The following is a 17,598-nucleotide window of genomic DNA, read 5'->3' on the forward strand; positions in this document are numbered from 1 at the left end:
ATTAAAGATGATTTGATATTTATCTAGTCATTTTCATGGGACAAGGTGAGCCTAGGATCCTCCCACTCTGCCACCAACTTCCTGTCTCCTATTTTTCAATTCTTCTACTAGTCAGTGTTTCCTCTGTTTATATCTAATCAATGCTTTCTCCAAATGAGATTGGCATATTTTCCCGTAAAAATTAATAGTGAAAATGTCTAGTTTTTCCTAACTTTGATATAAATATTTATAATGTGTCATCACTAAAATATAATTACATCAGTACCCATAGTGATATAATTGTATCAAAGTAAATTTTATTTAAGACAGATAGACTTTATCATGCAAAGATATTTCTTTTATTTCTTTTTACAGACAGCATTTATAATTTGTAAATACATGCAAGACTTATTAAATGCTATTTCACATATTTATTTCACATATTTCACATAAATGCTAGTTCATATTTTTATTAATCCATTGGCAAAATCTATTTTATGAACATATTTTCTAATTTTTTAATAACTATTTTGGGTGGCTTTTGGTGCATTATTTGGTTAAGTAGTTGATGAATTTTATTTAAGATTTTTTATGTGTATTCATTAATGACATTGGTTGTAGATTTAAGTTTTGGTAAAGTTTTACTATCAAATTTATATTTTTCTGAAAATCTTTTGGGTAATTTTCTATTTTTTCTATGCTTGAGCCAGTTTTTTTGACAGGTTTTTTTATTATTATTTTTGAAATATAGTTTATGCACAATGTTACATTAGTTTCAGGTACACAACATAGGAATTGTACAAGCCCATACAATATGCTGAGTCAGTTTTTAAAATGTGCAAGTTAAGTGTTTCTAGATAATGTCAATACTTCTTTTCTAGAAGATATCAATAACTCATCTATAAAGCACCCTATTGTTATTTTAAAGTAGTTTTACATTTTTTTCAATTTATTTTCTTAGAATTTGCCTGGTCAGTTTATTCTTGTGCCATTTTGACAATTTCATTTTCATACGTGTTAACCATTTCATAGAGAATTGCTAAGATTTATTTACTTTTATTATTTTTTTAAATAATAGACTTTTAAAAAATGTTTATTAATTTTGAGAGAGAGAGAGTGAGGCAAGCAGGGGAGGGGCAGAGAAAGAGGGAGAGAGAGAATCCCAAGCAGTGTGGAGCCAGTCGTAGGGCTTGAACTCACAAACCATGAGATCGTGACCTGAGCTGAAATCAAGAGTCGGATGCTTAACTGACTAAGCCACCCTGGCACCCCAAGAATTGTGAAGATTTATAAATTTCAAAATAAGTTTTCTATGCTTAATGTATTATGGTCAAAAATATGACTTGGGTCTACAAATTCTACTTTCTAGAATTTACTGAGGTAGGATGTTTGTTTTCCTGCTGCTTTCTATACAACTGATTAGTTTTATAAATTACAAAAGAAAATTTTCTCTGTACAGTGCAAAGTTTGGTGTATAGTTACTGAAATAACAGTAATAATTATTTCATTCAAATCTTTAATGTTTTTACTTTGTTTTCATATTTTACCTCTCAAAAACTTAGACAAATGAATTTATATCTTCTACAATTATTGAATTTCTAACAGTTTTGCTTAATAATGTACTCTTCTTAATTTTATAAATTTATGACTAGTATATTCTTATTGAAAGATTTACCTTTATAAGTATAAAATTACCTTATTTATCCATTTAAGAAATTTTTGCCTTGAAATATATTTTGTCTCTAATAACATTGCAAGCCTTACATTTTTGTTTGTATTTGCCTGATATATTTTTGCCCATTTTTTATTTTTAATTTTGGCAATTTGTTCCATGCTTCTTTTAAATAAACAGCATCTGTTCAACTTTTGCTTTGTGATCTAATTTAGTACTTTTTGTTATTTAACGTGAATAAACCAATTCACAATTTGTTATCATCAATGTTAGGTTTATTTGGGCTTTCTTCTGACAACTTGTTTGTGGTTTCTACTTTTATTTTTTTATTATTTCTCCTGATTTGCTTATGAACTACATCAACTATATTGTTTTCCTTTTTTTCTCTTTTTTTCCCTAGCTATTTAGAATGCATATATCACCTTGTTTTTCACTGCATTATTTTCAAAGAAATTGTCAGCATAATAAATTAAACTATTATCACATGTAAAAAATATATATATAATTTTTTTCCTTATCCAAGTATTTCCTAGTTTTTAAAAATATTTTGGGTAATGTTAATTTAAAGAAATGTTCTTTATAAATGTATTGTTTTGTTACCATGCTTACAACTGTTATTTAAATTTAGGCCTATGGTTTAACTCCATGTCCTAAGAGTTCTTTTATATTACAATTCCTCCATTCTTTTCATTATCTTCTGTAGAGCTGTAGTATACCTTAGAATCATCTTTTTATGAAGGATACACTGATGATTTATTTCTTAACCTCTTCCTCTGTGAGAATGTTTCTCAAGTGCCCTCATTTAGGAATGGCAATTTCAGGTAGAAAATAATATACAGCCAGAGTTTTTGTTTGTGGTTTTTTTCCTTCTTTGAAACTAACCATTTCCCCCTACTAGGAACTTGAAGGATTTGAATCTTTATTTATCTTTTAATCTTCTCTTAGTACGATATGTCTAGATTTGGAGTTATTTTCATTAATTTATTTGTATTTGATGACCCTTTTTGATTTACAGACTCTTGATATAAAGATTCCATTCTTTCTTGAGATCAGAAATTGTTGCAACTACTATGTTGGCTTTAGTTTCTCCTTCCAAAATTGTTATCTGTAACTATAGCATCTTCTGGCTTTTGCCTCATATATATAATGGTCATTCTTATTTTTTCCCCTCTTTTTCTTCTTAAATCTGTCTAAATGTCTTGAGTTTGTCTTCATTTTATCAGATTTAATTTTCTGCATTTTCAAATATGCTGTTTACTGTTTATATTGTACTATGAATCTACCCATGCAGTCCAATTGGACTCTCTTACTAACTGCTAGCTTTACTTTCACATTTAAAATATCCTCTTAATCTTAATCAGGGTATATTTAAATATTAAAATGTCCTCTTCTCCTGGGGCACCTGGGTGACTCAGGCAGTTGAACATCCGACTTCGGCTCAGGTCATGATCTCTGGGTCCGTGAGTTTGAGCCCTGTGTTGGGGTCTGTGCTGACAGCTCAGAGCATGGAGCCTGCTTCAGATTCTGTGTCTCCTTTCTCTGCCCCTCTCTCGCACTCTGTATTTCTCTCAAAGATAAACATTTTGGAAAAATGTCCTCTTGGGGCGCCTGGGTGGCTCAGTCGGTTAAGCGGCTGACTTCGGCTCAGGTCATGATCTCACGGTCCGTGAGTTCGAGCCCCGCGTCGGGCTCTGTGCTGACAGCTCAGAGCCTGGAGCCTGTTTCAGATTCTGTGTCTCCCTCTCGCTGCCCCTCCCCCACTCATACTCTGTCTCTCTCTGTCTCAAAAATAAATAAACGTTAAAAAAAAAGATTTAAAAAAAAAAGAAAAAATGTCCTCTTCTTTTTGTAGCAATTCTGTTTTATAAGGAGTTATCTGCAACAGTATTAAGATTATGCCCCTTATTTTGAACAATGACCTCTTTTTACATGCCTGGTGATTTTTTTCTCTTTACTCATTCTTACAGATGTTATTCTGTGGTGTATAACATCAGGATTTGAGATGGTCCTATCAGGAAACCATTTAAGATGGTTTCCTATAAATATCTAAAAATCTTCAGGCAAAAGAGAAAGCTTTAAATTTCCAGTTGTTTTAACTTTGCCAGTTCAAAGGTCCAGTGGCCTAAGGAAAACAGGAGAGATCACAGCAGGAACTATGCAGATTTGGCAGCCAGGACTAATCTTATTTCCTGAATTCAGTTGCCTGATGGCAATGACTCGTGGGGAGCGGTATTCCTATTCTTTATCTGGCATGGCTATTTGCACCTGTTGTAAGCTGGGCATAGACTTTGCCATCTGGCAAACATCTCAGAAATATTGGTGATATTCTCAGTGTCCTACTGCTGCTGCAAAACTTACTCTTGCTCTAACCCTTGCCGTGGGATCCAGTTGTGACCATGGTACTCTCTGGGCACATTTTTCATTTATTTCTGAATTAAACTGATCTTCCTTATGCCCACAATCCTGGATGTATTTGGTTTTCCTGAAGTCAGCTCCTGTGGATTATTCTGGAACAAAACACTTATGGCATGTGTAAATCTTTCTTCCTAGTTTCCAGAAATGACCCATGTTTTCCTCCCTCAACTCATTTTAGAGTGTGCATTTCACTTGCATTTTCACTTGCATCTGGCAAATGGGAGGGTGGTGAGTTGGAAGGAGAGTGATTAGATGTCTGTATTTGACAGACTTTTACCCAAAAGTAAATGCCTTCAAATCCTAAGATTATTCATGAGTAAAGAGATATAATAGAAATATTCACTGACTCTAATAAATAGATATTTTTATTTACTTCATGGAAAACAATTCCCATTTTTATAATCTTTCAGTTCAAATTTCTTCTGTTCTCATTCTTTTTAAAAATCTTTAACTTTTTCCTTTCTTCAGAGACAACAAATTATTACCAGTGGAAAGAGGACCTGACTAGGAGCCAGAAAAACAGAGCTCTGGTCCCAGATGTGATGTTTAATATCTATACTCTGAAATTCTATAAGCTTCAATTTTATCACCCTTAAAATAAAAGAAATAGACCACATTCTCTCTAAAGTACCTTCCAGTTCTATACTTCTTCACATCCATATTAGTGGAATTATTGCCAGGCTGAATCCACACTTTCCTTTGAACAAAAATTCCATTCGTATTTTATATTCATTGACAATTTAAAATATCAGGATATTTTTCCTTAATGCTATTTTCATGTTTAGCCAGACTAACAAAATTTAAATAAAGGAAGATGGTTATTTTTTTTTACTATTTCATTATATTTCTTTTTACTGAAGTAATTTGAAAATATTTTATTTTAGTTAATAATGAATCTATTTTTCAACACCCTTTTCTGAAAGATTATTTCTCCTTGTTCTAGAAAAAAGTCTATGATAGTCTAATGAACTGTGGAAATATTTACCTACTCTTAAAAAGCATATACCTGTATATCTTTTGAATTTAAAAGACTATGTTTATTAGCCATTCAAACTTCTCAAATTTTTTTCTGTTATGGAATAATTAGAAGCATTCATTCTTGACCCTCTCACCCCCAACACACCAACTGAATTTCCAGCTGACTTGGCCTTCTTACGCAGAAGATTCCTCACTAACATCCCTGAATTTAGTTTCTCTTCTTGCTTCAATATTTCAGGGCAGAATACGTTTTCTGTAATAAACCTTTCATTCTGTCTTCCTTCAAAATTTGGGTGGCTTCATATGGAATTTGACTTTAAAGAACATCAAGATCAGTGAGGGCTGTGAAAGAGAGAGAAGCTGTCTGCGTCCTGTGCTTCATGTCTCTCAGACAAGAATCTTGGAGTTCTCTTCATCTTATGCAGTTCCTTCTCCACCCACATTCAGTCAAACTTCAGATTTGACTAAAGCAACTTCAGAAATGCTCAAATTATTTCCTCCTCATTCCATTGCTTCTGCCTCATTTTGGCATACATTGTCTCTTGTCTGGACTCTTATGATAGCTTTTTATCTTATCTCCTGTCCTGAAGGCCCTCACATTTCAGACTTCTTCCATAGTATCAGAATAATATCTAGGAAATAAATCTGTTTATATTGCTTTACTGAATAGTGTTCCTCAATGTTCCCTGTATCCTTACTGTAAAATCCAGATTGCTTAACTTGCACATGAGGTAACTCCACCCCATGGACTTCATATCCCCATGAGGTTCTACTGGGTGTAAAGCCTGGGTAGGCGGCAGTAGTCATAATCTGACCTGGTAATAGTACCTAAAATAAAATTTTGAAATCCTAACACTAGCAGGAAGTAGAACCATGACTAACATTTTACAGTCTATATAGGTGATTTTAGTCACCATGCAAAAAGGGTGTTTGCACCAAGTTGTTGAGAACTTGGACTGGACATCAGGTTGCCCCAGGCCATATTCTGGCTTCTCTACTTACTAATCTGTCCTTGGGCAAGAAATAAACCTCTTTGGGCAGCCTTGTGTATAATAAGTTTACTAATTGTTCTGATCCCAGAGGTTATCATGAAGATTGAATTAAATAATAAGATTGAGTGATTAGGTGAATTTGATCTTTCTGTTAACCTCAATTTATGAATTTTTTTTCCATTTACTCTAACTTTTTCCCACACTTAAGTATTTCTTAAGCAAGTTTGTGCACCTAATTCTTTTATTTCTTTATAAGCCACTTATTGCTTATCTACTTGCACTAGTGTGCTAGAACTGTAATCTTGATGTATTATTATTTTCATATTAACATTTTATAATACTTAATATTTTATAATGTACACTTCTCTTCTTGATAGTTCACTTTTCTTATTAAAAAACTTCAGCAAGTTGCCATTGGCCTTTGACATTCTATTTGACATCTTCTCCACTTTGGCCTCTATCATTTTTCCCTTATTAGATCTGCAACGTCATCTAGGTAAGAACTTCTACTCCAGTCCAAGTGATCTTTTCATGTATATTGTCCTGGTCTGCTTTGCTTTCTCTTGTAGGCCAGAGCCAGGTCCTGCTTAGGATTGGGACTTTGCTTATGATTTCCTTTCCAATTGGAATGCCTCCATTTTTGGCCCAGCCTTTAAAGCTTAGTCTAGGAGCGCTTGGGTGGCTCAGTCTGTTAAGGATCCGACTTCAGCTCAGGTCATGATCTCACGGCTCCTGAGTTCAAGCCCCATGTCAGGCTCTGTGCTGACAGCTCAGAACCTGGAGCCAGCTTTGGATTTTGTGTCTCTGTCTCTCTCTGCCCCTCCCCTACTTCTCTCTCTCTCTCTCAAAAATAAATAAACATTTAAAAAAAAAACTTAATAAAAATAAAGCTCAGCCTAAGTTCCACCTCATCAAAGAAGTCTTTATTCATCACTTCAGCCCTTTAACTTTTCATAAGCAGCAAAAGATATAGAATAAATAAATAAGTCTTTTGGAGTGGGGAGTCAAAATACACATCGTACTCTTGCATCTGTTGTTCATTTTCTATGGCCAGTGACATAGGCTGACTAAAACCTTGGTTTCTTTTAAGATGAAGTTATTTATACCTCTCTGATCTACTTCCTAGTGTTGTTATAAGTGCTAAATAAAATAAGTCACAGGGATAAAAAGTATAGCTTAGAGAATATAGTCAATACTATTATAATAATAGTATTATCATCTCACTGTATAGTGACAGATGATAAATACATTTATCCTAGTGAGCATTGCATAACTTACAGAATTATTGACTCACTATGTTGCAATCCCGAATTGTTGACTCACTATGTTGCAAACCTGAAACTAATATAGTATTTTATATAAACCATATTATATTTACCATATTTATAAATAATTTATAAATTTATAAATTTATAAACCATATTTATATTATATAAACCAAACTTAAGAATAACGAAAATAAAATAATGGATATAAAACATTTATGAAAATTTTTAAAATATCCATTCAAGTTTGTCATTGTTATCACAAACAAATCGTATACCACCTTGCTACTTGCCTTGTATTGTTTTTGTACACTGCTGTCTTATGACTGTTACTGGGCTTAATACTGGAATTTACATTTCTACATGTTTGACTACCTAATTAGATTTTTAATTCTTTGGGGTCAGGGAATATTGATGGTATTAAGATCAAAGAGCCATACTCCCAAGTATTTAGAACAAATTATCTTAGAGGCATAAATAGGCTTGTACCTCCTATTAAAGTATAATCCCTACCAGAGAGGCTTATATTCTTATCCTAGCCACATGGAGACAGTGAAGTGAAGACAACTGATAGGGACACTCTTTAAAAGAAAGAGAATCAGTAAGGGAGTGAACAAAGCTGGTTGGTTTGTCTCAGCTTACCCATGTCTGGCTTGTTGTAGTCACACAGACTTCACGGGAAATAAGTAGAAGAAAGGCAGTATAGCTTGGACTCATGCCATTTTCTTTTCTGAAGGATAATTTTCATAAAATAAAATGCATATTCAATTGAGTTTTGACAAATGTAGTCTCCCATTGTCACCACTAACCCCAATCAAGATGTAAAACATCTCTACCTCCCCAGTGCCCTTTCCCAGTCAATCCATACTGGTTCCAGAGACAGCCAGTTTTCTGATTTCTAACACCATAGCTTAGTTTTGCTCAAAAACTTCCCCTAATTGAACCCATAAAATATGCACTATTTTTTTTTTTTAGCATCTTTCACTCAGCACTCATTTTGTTGCATGTGTAAGTAGTTCAAAGCATTTGGTTGTTGAGTAATATTCCACTGGTTACATATATCTTAATTTATTTTTCCTTTACCTATTGATGGTCATGTGAGTTGTTTCTGGGCTTTGGCCATTATGAAAAGGTTGCTATGAACATTCTGGCAAAGGTCTTTTGTGTGTGGATATTTTCACTACTCTCGAGATTGTCAGAAGGCTGGATAAAAAGCAAGATCCAATGATATGCTGTTTTCAAGAGACATATTTTAAGTATAAAAATACAGACAGGTTAGAAGTAAAAGAAGAGCAAAAGATCTAGTGTAAGCACTAATATATATAATATATGTCATTATATTATATGACATTAATATAATATAAAGTAGACTTCAAGACAGGAATATTAACATAGTTAAAAAATGGTCATGTCGGGGCGCCTGGGTGGCGCAGTCGGTTAAGCGTCCGACTTCAGCCAGGTCACGATCTCGCGGTCCGTGAGTTCGAGCCCCGCGTCGGGCTCTGGGCTGATGGCTCAGAGCCTGGAGCCTGTTTCCAATTCTGTGTCTCCCTCTCTCTCTGCCCCTCCCCTGTTCATGCTCTGTCTCTCTCTGTCCCGAAAATAAATAAACGTTGAAAAAAAAATTTAAAAAAAAAATGGTCATGTCATAAGAATAAAAATACTGATTTGTAATAAGACCTAACACTCTTAAATGTGTATAGCAAAATCATAAAATTTCAACATAAAAGAAGAAAAAATGGACAGAAATAAAGTGAGAAATATAAAAATACACAATTATTGTTAGAGATTTTAACAATCTTCTCCCAGTCATTGATAGAAAAATAGAAAACAAATTAGTAAAGATATAGAAGACTTGAATAATACCATCAATTATCAAACATGAAGACATAATTGACATTTATAGGATAATACTTCCAATTGCAGAATATACATTTTTTCTTTCTTTTTTTTTTACACTCTCTTCAATTATACATGAAACATTTATCAAAGACCATATGCTAGGTCATAAAGTAAGCCTTCATTTATTTCAGAGTATTTGACAAAAGGAGAATTAAATTAGAAACCAATAACAATAAGGTGTGTATAAAAAGGCAATTTTTTTTTAACAATTAAACAACACATTCCTAAATATTCAATCCATGGGTCAAAGAAGAAATCATAAAGAAAATGACAAAATATTCTATACTGAATTACAGAATGCAACATGTTAAAAATCTATGTGTCTTGGGGCATCTGGGTGGCTCAGTCGGTTAAGCATCCGACTTCAGCTCAGGTCATGATCTTCCAGTTCGTGGGTTTGAGCCCCACATCGGGCTGTGTGCTGACAGCTCAGAGCCCGGAGCCTGTTATGGAATTCTGTGTCTCCCTCTCTCTCTCTGGCCCTCCCCTGCTGGCACTCTGTGTCTCTCTCTCACAAAAATAAACATTAAAAACATTTTTTTAAAAATCTGGGTGTCCATTCCTTTTAATTATTCTTTATTCTCAGAAACTGATTAATTAAATTAACAATAATCAAAATAACATGAAAGGGGAGAGGCAGAAAAGCAGACTGAAGGTTGAAAATTATAGGGATCATGCCTACCATCAGCCAGTGTTTTTATTCTACTGCAATTATATGAAGTCACTGGATATTGCTTAAACTAAAAGGAAAATATCCTTTCAGTGTCAATAAACAGAATGCTAAATAAATATTTTGGCAATTTTTCACTGATAAATCCCATATAAGGGTATGTATGATGCTTCCATTTCATCCAATGACACAGTAGCAGAAACAGTCTGGATAGTGTGTTTTTTTTTTAAATGTTTTTATTTATTTTGGGGGGTGGGAGGGGCAGAGAGAGAGGGAGACACAGAATCCGAAGCAGACTCCAGGCTTCAAGCTGTCAACACAGAGCCCGATGCGGGGCTTGAACCCATGAACCACAAGATCATGACCTGAGCCAAAATTGGTTACTCAACTGACTGAGACACCTAAGAATCCCTGGATTGTGTTAATATTGACAGAGATTATAACTAAAGAATAAGTTAATCAGTGATTAAAAAGTTGAATAGACAACGAAGAAAAGTTGTGAAATCTTTCTTCTGATATCTGAGACAAAACCATCTGTCTCTGATTTCAGTTCAATCTTTAATGAATATAACCAGTCTGACTAAATAATCTATTGGAAAGCCCTCTTCCAAACACAAAACCTATAATTTTAATTAGCGTTGGTTATGGTGCCAACACAAGGGAAAATGTTTGCTCAGTTCCATAAAGAATAGTAGGGGTTTTATTCTAAATCTAAGTCATATCTTTTAATTTACAAATCTTTTATTTGGAAGACTGTTTTCTTTGTAGAACTCCAAACATTCCTCCTCCCCCACCTCCTCCTCCTCCTCCTTCTCCTCCTCCTCCTTACCTCTTTGTCTTTCTTACTCTCACTTTTGCTCTTTCTCAATGTGTGTCTTTTATGAGAAACCAAAGAATATTCAGTTTGAAATATGCAAGCATGATTTGAACTTTTCAAAAAATATGTGAGTCATTTCTTGCCCTTTGATAATTTCCAAGTGACGAGGCTGCTTTTACAGATCAATCCCTTGCTTTAAATGATTTCAGTATATTTTGTTTGGTTGGGAGTGAGAAAAATAAATGGAAAATGTCATTCATGAGTATGAGCCTGCAAATGAATATGTAGAAGGCAAGTGATTACTTTATTGGGGGACACAGTATGTTTTCCTGAGCCTTTTGCCCTTTTCCCTTCCCAAGCCTGCTGTTTTTCCTGTTTCAGTTTACAGATGAACGTGATACAGCAGTGTGGTGGGATGGTAATCACATGATCTGACATTTGTGGCTTACACATCTATGTACAAAAATCCAACCATCTTGTGAGTTCTAACTACACTTTTACAATTCACATACATGAAGTTGTATAGGGAAACTTTTAAACATGGAATGCAAGAAATCATTTCATTTAAAATACCCTTTCTTCATTCATTCTTACAGGCAAAAATTGTATTTTAATAATGTTAAGAAAAAGAAGAAAATGAATAAGCAATGTCAAAATGCTTTGCTGTTCAAAGAGTATATTACTTCAAGTGATCTGAATTCATTCCAGCAGCAACATTATGCATTTGACCAGGACACAAATCACCCTTATTTAAAGACAGAGGAAAAAAGAAGGAAAAAAGAGAGAGAGAGAGAGAGAGAGAGAGAGAGGAAAAGCCCTACATGTCAGGAGATTAAATGAACTGAGGAACAGAGTGCTTAATTCTATATTCTTTCTCTCTAAAAGGCAGCAGGACTGATTGGAAGTAAGGGAATTTACCAGTGAAGGTAGCTAGCAACATGTTGAATAGACAACAAATGCACTCTTCACCCGTGAAAGCAAGCAAACGAAAAGTTTTGTAACAATATCTGTTTTGTAGCTGTATTTCTCAATTGATGCTGTTTTTAAATTGGTTTATTTTTAAAAAGTCATCATGGTCAGAAAGATTATCTCTTTTTAAATCTTCTAAAATTTCAACAAATATTTCTAGGCATCAAGGATAGGCAACATTTTGCCTTGTCTACTTCTCTGACATTGAGCTGTTTCTAGATGCTAAATTTGGTTGCTGTATTTTCATATCTGTAAGGCTGTTCCTGGGTCTGCCCTACAAATAGCCATCCAGGTTTCGAGTTTTCCAAGCAGCAGAGCATGGCTATCCCGCCTTCGACACCCCCGTTCTGTTCTGTGCCCAGGCTCGGGACATTGAGTGGCAGTGAGCTTTCCTTTATTCCTGGTGTGATTGTTGCTTCTCAGGGTCTGGCTTGGGCTCTGATCTTGACATTTATGTCACAGGTGTCACCGGTGAAACTGCTGGGAAACCAGATGGCAGGCCTAACTGAGGTTGGCAGCATCTGCTGTGGTACTCACTGTCCCTGCTACCTGCTCTACTTTCTTCTTCCTGTTGATGTGTTATTGTCTTGTGTGGTTTCAGTCTTTCAGTATTATTTACCTTTCTACGGGTCTTTCCAAATATGAATTCCTTTCTGTAGTTCTTTCCATGCATTTTCTCCCCTTGGAACCCCATCACTCAGGAAGGCTCATGACTTGGCTGCCTTCTTTGGTCCTTCAGGGGACTTTTGCTTAAATGTCACTTCATCAGCAAGAATTTTCCTTGAGCACCCTATTTAAATTTACAACACACCCTTCTCCCTGGCCCCCTACCCTGATATTTTTCCTTCCCTTTCTTACATTATCTTCCATAGCAATTAGCAGCACCTGCTATATTCCATGTTGAGCTTACTCGTACATAATCTGTATCATTATGTAGATCTATATCTTCTATAGAATATAAGCTTCATGAGGGCAGAATTTTGTCTGCTTTTTGTCTTGTGGGTTACTTACTATATTCTAAGCATCTGGGAGAATACTGGCTCTTAGAACTTTAAAAAAAGTTGCCCTTTTTTTATTGTTAAATAACAAATTGCATTGCAAATTCTGAATATCAGACCTCTTTCTAGCTTTGTATCTGGTCTTACTCCTTCTACTTAGTACAGTGTTATGTGTAAGAGCTTTAAGGGCATAGGGAAAAACTGGATAAGGTGCATCTGCTGTGTGTGTATTAGGTATTTTACTTATCTTGTTTTAATCCTCGCTATAGTCCAAGTCCTTTGCCTAAAGAAGCACAGCTAGAAAGTAGCAGAGTAAAGATAGTAACTTTGGAGCCACATGGCTCCAAAGTTACTGCCTTTTCTTCAGAAGCATGGTGCCCCCAAAATAATAGTAAGTCAAAAGAGCCCCTCAAAATTGATAATGTTGCATAAATCAGGTGTAGCTACAAACTGAGTGCCAAAAATGATTGGTTAAAAAGAGAACTGTAAATGAGCTCCCTAAAAAGATAAGCAACAGCAACATCAAAAGAAGGATATCCAAAACTATTTAGAGCCCAGCACCCTTGACTTAAGTGCCTGGACCTCCAAGGTAACTAACTTAAAAAGGAAAACATGTAAAGACACCTAGGTGACTCGGTTGAGTGTCTGACTCTTGATTTCAACTCAGGTCATGATCTAACGGTTTGTGAATTCAAGCCCCGTGTCGGGCTCTGTGCTGACAATGCAGAGCCTCCCTGGAATTCTCTCTGCCCCTTCTCTGCTCGTGTTCTCTTTCTCTCTCTCTAAACAAATAAATAAACTTAAAAAATAATTTGAAAAGGAAAACATGTATCTGGACACATATTTTGACATGTTTGCTTAAAAAAATATTGTTTACAGTGTGAAACCAACAAAGGCAAATAGATTCTTTCTTGATCATAAAGAGGCAAGAAGAACTCTCTGCAGTGTTTTCTTACTGTAGTCCAAGAAAGAGTAGTTAATTGTATTTTTAAAACAAGCCAGATTTTATTTGTATGATACATTTTACTAGGTCTTCTTTTTGACCTCTTTTGATCTAGTGATACAAATGCAAATTAGGTCTCATTTTTAATTCAGTACCATGTATGTATGGGGAAACCACATGGTGCAATGAGCCCCAGAGACTAGAAGGTGGTCAACAAGTCCAGACAAGTTCCCTGCCCTCATGGGGCCCACAGCCAAGCAGGAGAAGCCACTGATCAGGGAGATAACATGTTCTTTCCGCCAATTTATTTTGGAGAAAGAATCTTCTGTCTCGCCTGGCTTCTAAGCCTTTACGATGGTATACATAGCAGATATACTTTTTCCTACTGAAAATGGTAAAGCTTTACCATTTTCAGTAGGAAAAAATATATGCAGATATAGAAATTATCTATCTATCTATCATCATCTATCTACCTATCTATTTATCTTCTGGTGTTTATAGCATTACCAAGTATCGAGATACTACCATATGACCAATATGTGAATAGAGTACACACTTACTTGTTTTTGTTGACAAGCATTCATCCCTCCCTTGTTCCAGTGATAGCATCCCATCACTACTTTTTTTTTTTTTTTTCAACGTTTATTTATTTTTGGGACAGAGAGAGACAGAGCATGAACGGGGGAGGGGCAGAGAGAGAGGGAGACACAGAATCGGAAACAGGCTCCAGGCTCTGAGCCATCAGCCCAGAGCCTGACGCGGGGCTCGAACTCACGGACCGCGAGATCGTGACCTGGCTGAAGTCGGACGCTTAACCGACTGCGCCACCCAGGCGCCCCCCATCACTACTTTTAAGGAATGTCCCTATACCACCGCCATAATCCTGACTGTTCATAGGTTTTAAGCAAGGTTTCCTTCTAGTTCCAAGGGTGAGACATTTGGTTTAGGGGAAGCCAATCAAAGCACAAAGCACAGCATTACCTAGGACAGAGCGATTACTTCAGGGATGGGCATGTGACCCAGCTGGAGCCAGTGGGATGCAATGAGAGTTTTTCTGTGTCTTATGCCTATTGGATTTAAGTCTGGGAAGTTGGGAGGCTGCAGCTGCTATTGAACCTTACTACAAATAAGGGTTGAATATCTAAAAAAGCTATCACCATGGAAGTCAGAGCCAAAGAATGCAGCATAACTAGGTAACAGTTATGGTAATATCAGCTGTATTCCAGAATCATTCCATGCCTAAAGCTAGCCCCTGACAATAAATCTTGAACTAATGAATTTCCTTTTCCTTTTCCTTTTCCTTTTCCTTCCATCCTTCCTTCCTTCCTCCCTTCTTACTTTCTTCTTTCCTTCCTTCCTTCCTTCTCTCCTTTCCTCCCTCTCTCCCTCCTTTCTTTCCTTCCTTCCTCTTTCCTTTCTCTCTCCCTTCCTTCCTTCCTTCCTTCCTTCCTTCCTTCTTTCCTCCCTTCCTCCCTACCTCCCTCCATCTCTCTCTCCCTTCCTCCTTTCCTCCCTTCCTTCCTTCTTTCTTCCTTCCTTCCTTCCTTCCTTCCTTCCTTCCTTCCTTCCTTCTTTTCTCCAGCCAGTTTGAGTCACTCTTTTGTCTCTTGTAACCAAAAGAGACTTGCTAGAGTAACTAAAAAATTCTTTTTTGGCTCTATCTTCTGCTTGCTTGTTTCCAACAAATACATTTTCTAATGAAAATGATGAACCTAGAAAATATCTTGATTTAATAATTAGGACCATTTCTGGATATAATTGGTACCACCGCCTAATTTTTATTTAAATCTTTATTTCAGGCTTTAATTGCATGAGCAGGTGTTTCTTTTTATGACTAAATAAAGTTCTCAGATTTTTGGTGTCAGACTTTGAGTTTGAATCCTGAATTCATGATCTTAGGTGACTTTTTCTACCCATGGTGTACTGCCTTTCTTCAGTTTTCAAATCAGGATAGTGAAAGAGTATATTTGATACGATGTGGGAAGGATGAAATGATACCATATATTCAGACATGTTTGCCCAGTCACTGGCAGATAGTAAGCCCTCAATCATCACTATGTCATTAATTGAAAGACTGGCATTTAGGATTTCACTAGCTGTTCAGTTTTCTTCTGGCTGCTTTTCAGCCACTAAAATCATAGATAAAATAAGGTTGATGTCCCATTAAGGTAGTTTCATTTCAACAGAAACTTTATTTGTATAGCACAAAGACCATCTCTTTGTTGAGTTAACAAAGCACTATATTGGATATCAGATACTCTGGGGCTAAGGCTAATGTTAAATTCCACTGTACGTAAGACTTTCATTGATATAATTGCTGTTTTATGAGTTTTTATTTTTAACGTTCATTATTTACTTTCTCTTTTTACTCTTAATTTCAATTATTTGTATTGATGGAATGATTTCTGGCATATCAAATTAAAAGCATGAACAGAAACTTAATCTGTTAGCAAAATTAATTTTTGAAATCAGCAAAGTCTTAACGTTTCGTTCTAAGAGCCTGTGGAAGATCAAAACTCCCATTAGTGAAAAATTTGGGCGGCTTCAAACACACGGCTCTGTGTACGTACACGGAGTACACGGAGAAAGGTTTCTCTCTTCACAGTTCCCCCGCCCTCTAGTGGTAGTTATAATAACGCCATTTTGTAGTCCCCAAACAGGAAATGCCTGTTCTTACTTCAGTTACCAGAATCCTTTTACAGGAAGTTAGGTGTGGTCTTTGAAGGAGAATTTAAAAAAAAAAAAAAAGAAAGAAAGAAAGAAAGAAAGAAAGAAAATGAAAAAAAGAAAAAAAGAATGATGGAATTTTAGCTGCAGTCTTCTTGGTGCCAGCTTATCAATCCCAAACTCTGAGTGTAAAAGATTCTGCAGGGGTAATGTTTTAATATTCTTATTATGCTTATTCTCTGTGATGCTTCTCTACCTTTACAGTACAATCCTTGGGGGAATCTGCAGAGGACCACTTTCATTTTGAAGCTGCTGGCTGCATGTTTTAGCATGTCTCTTCTATTAGAGCATACAGGCATGGCAGTTTCCTCCATGGAGTATGCATGGACCTTCTTCATGCTTGTGTCTGTTGAGGCATGAGGGTCTCTGGGGATGGGTGAGGTAAAATAGAGATGTTTTGGAGATAGTGTGATACTGAGAGAGCAGTCTGCTAGCTGGTGGCTGAAAGGTCCTACTCTACTTCAAAAAAAAATGTAGAAACGGTACAGTAGCTTATGTTATTTTAAATTTCCCTGTTTGATTTGGCATATGCTACAGAAATGCTCTGGATATTAATACATTTACTCTTAGAAAATGCACTTCATATAATTAAATGGCAATTCTCATTGCTGTAGGATGGGGGTTAAAATGGATGGATATTTTAAAAGGAAGGAAAAATAGGTAAGTGAGCATATACAGATGGCATTCAGGAGTTAAGATTTTGGTTGTATGATTTCAAAAATCATAGAAACTCTTGCCACTGGTTCAGAGATAACATTCGGAATGATTGGTGTGCTCTGTTAAGTTATATATGTTAGTCTAGTAAAATAAAATTAGAATACAGTAAACCTCCATTTACGTTATTGCAAAGACCAACAAAACAGGAGTTTGTTTAAAAGATAAACTATCTTACACTTGTTATTTTTTCCAGTCCAAATCTGCTATTGAGATTTTTATGAAATGGGCACTATTTGAGAAAATGAACTATTTCTACAGTATTTCCTAAGGTGTTGCAAATTTGTTAATTTAAGAAGCAATTATACTAGTTAGCAGCAGGTTGCTAAGCCTGGGGGGTCCAAGATCCAGACCTCTGACGTGGATGACTTCCTGCCCGGTTTGGCAGGAGCTGGATCCCTTCCTGTGCAGCTTCCGAGCAGTTCCAAATGCAATCGGGCATCCCCCGCTCCTTCCTGTTCCTTTGCTTTCAAGCAGTATCTACCTATGTTTCCATAGCCTGGCATTTCAGGATTTCCAGAGCTCTTTACCAGGTGCGTTGATTTTGAATAAGCTAT

The 17,598-nt window shown here is 35.8% G+C and overlaps 1 protein-coding gene across 1 annotated transcript in view; it reads left to right on the forward strand.

Annotated features, from left to right (window-relative positions):
• Positions 1–17,598, forward strand: part of LOC115521604 (sodium channel protein type 2 subunit alpha) — a 139,642-nt gene that overhangs the window by 34,841 nt on the left and 87,203 nt on the right. The gene's annotated exons all lie outside the window — the stretch shown is intronic.

Source organism: Lynx canadensis, chromosome C1, assembly GCF_007474595.2.
Source record: "Lynx canadensis isolate LIC74 chromosome C1, mLynCan4.pri.v2, whole genome shotgun sequence".
NCBI lineage: Eukaryota > Metazoa > Chordata > Mammalia > Carnivora > Felidae > Lynx > Lynx canadensis.